Below are 2,926 nucleotides of genomic sequence, written 5' to 3'. Positions count from 1 at the left end.
AAATATATTTCGAATGTTTGTAAATATATTACGAATGTTTGTAAATACATTACGTATGTTTGTTACAATGATAATTGTTGCATGACTAATATTAATTAAATATAGAATGTTACAATATATATATATATATATATATATATATATATATATATTTATAATATATATATAATATATATATTTATATATATATAATATATATATTTATATATATATATATATATATATATATATATTAGGGTGGGCCGAATCATTATAGAAGTAAAATTAAGCGATATGGGCACCTTTTCATATAAAATATATGTGTTATTTAAATGAATTTTGACTTCAAAACCATATATCGCAAATAACTCTTTAGCCAGCGAAATTTTCAATAAAATACTGTTTTTAATAAGTTAATATATTAATTTAGGCATGTGAATAATTCAAATTGTGAGTTATATTTTGATTGATAGTTTGAACGGGGGTTTTTAAATCGGGTTTAGTTTGTTGTTATTTATTTCCATCAGAGTGCGCTAGTATTTTTTTATAATAATTCTCGAAGTTTCGAAAAGAATATATTAATGTGAAAAATCGGCATACATCTTCATTCAGTTCTCCAGTTAGACGTGAAGTATCAATGGCGAATTCTTATTTAAATTCAGGCGCAAGTGCCAGTAATTTGAATCATATGCGCTCGCATGATCAAATTACATTTGGGGAAGCAAAAGAATTTACTGGAGTAAATCTTCCGACAAGTATGGAAATTATCAGGTATTATTTTTATTTGGCCGAAAAATCAAAAAAACAAAATAAAATGTTTTCATATAAAACATTTACTCCAAATGTGGTAACGAAATTGATTCAGACGTGGGAAAAAATTGATATTCCAATTATGGAGAAACGAAGTATCGCTAGAAAATTGAACCGATTGATTGATAAATATAAAAGTACAAATAAAAGCAAGTCTACCCAAGCATCATTTCAGGAGTTTGTAGAATCCACGAAAGAATTATTTTATATTGGAAAATGCAAATGTGATTTGCGAAGATTACTGTGTTCCTGTGGACTGATCCCAGAATATTTACAAGCGTTTATGATGGATCAACATAATGAGAGGAAATCTACGATACCAGAATATATTATAAAAATTGAAGATGAAGTATCAGAATCTACAATAACTAGCAATATTACTCCAGGTGAGACATATACTCCAGATGTTGATTTTGATTCTAAAAGCAGTTCGGAAAGTTCACAAAATACCTCTCATATAAAACGTGGTCCATATAGTCGAAGATATAAGGCTCCAAGCTATGCCTTAATGTGCGACAGATTTGCAATTTCTGATAGAGTTGGTTCTGGCGTGGTGACGGCAATCCTGCGTGACCTGGGCATAACGGATGATTGGGGCAATCCTGTCATTATGGATAAAAATAAAAGCGTTCGTGAGAGGCAGAAAAATAGGCAAGCTCTACACAAACGATATGATTCTTCTGAATTAATAGCATTTTCATTCGACGGCCGAAAAAATGATTCTATTACCATGGAAAAAATCGATAAGAAGTTTCACCCACGAATGATTAAAGAAGCGCATTTAGTTATTTTAAAGGAACCGAATGGCCAATTGTTGGGTTACACAAAATTGGAAAATGAAGATTCGGAAAGTAAAGTAATCAAATTGAACGAGTTTTTCGCCGATAAAGGAATAGCTCTCGATTCTTTGATAGGCATATGTTGCGATGGTGAACCAGCAAATACAGGCGTAAAAAATGGTATTTTACGTCGATTTGAAATTCAGTTAAACAGGCCACTGCATTGGTTTGTGTGTCTTCTCCACTTTAACGAACTTCCACTTCGCCATTTATTTAACTATTTGGAAAAATCATTGACCACTGGACCACGAACAAAAACTGGAATATTAAGCAAACAAATTGAAACATGCGAAAATATACCGGTGAGTTATAACATATTTACTATTTTTTAATACCCTATGTTCAAATTCAATATAATTTATTTTTTCCTATATACTTCCAGCCGGTAAAAGACTTTGAAACAATCCCACTTGAAAATTTGGCTGATATAAGTCCTGCTGAATCGACAACTGACTCAAGTTATTTAATAAAAATAGCTAAAGCAGTTGCTTCTGGAGAAGTATCGACAGACTTAGCTAACATGAAACCAGGGCCAATAGCACATTCCCGTTGGCTCACGAAGGCTAGTAGGTTACTTCGGTTATATGTAACTACTAATAAGCCATCCAAAAATTTGAAAATTCTGGCAAACTACGTAATGAAAGTATATATTCCAATGTACTTTAACATTAAATATTACAACTCTGTGGTGTATGGTAGTATATTATTTTATAAATTTATTAGCTGGACGCAATATTTAGACTCGAATTTAAGACAAATTGTGAACAATGTTGCTAAAGAAAACGCATACTATGCTCACTCGGAAAATATTTTATTAGCAATGTTGTTTGATAATAAAAAGGAAATACGAGATTCAGCTATAAGAAAAATCTTATATTACCGTAATAATGTGGAAGACCTGACGCAATTGAGAGATTACAAAACACCCGAAATAAATTTCGAATGCACCGACTATACTAATATGATAGATATGGATGATTATTCAAATATATCCGAACCAGCCTTTACGCTAAAAATTCCTCATGAACATCTAGTACAATATCTACAAAGCAATGAGTGTCCATGGAGTGACCCTAAAATTCCGGTCCACATTCAGGGAACTGAGAGACATGTTCAATTACTGGCTAATGTATCAAAACGCGTATTAGAGCAAAATCGCGAAGGTGTTATGACAGCGACACTACTATCTCGTGAAAAGCATCCTCGACTGGAAAGCAAGCAAGATTTCAGATATTAATTTATTTAAATTGTATTAGCTAAATGTAAGAAATTTTATTTTAAATAAAAATGTAACTTAA

The sequence above is a fragment of the Ctenocephalides felis genome, unplaced genomic scaffold (genome assembly GCF_003426905.1).
Source record: "Ctenocephalides felis isolate EL2017-DRISC unplaced genomic scaffold, ASM342690v1 CF-g0.4_SCAFFOLD_02441, whole genome shotgun sequence".
Classification (NCBI taxonomy): Eukaryota; Metazoa; Arthropoda; class Insecta; order Siphonaptera; family Pulicidae; genus Ctenocephalides; species Ctenocephalides felis.
This window is presented reverse-complemented; position numbering follows the sequence as displayed.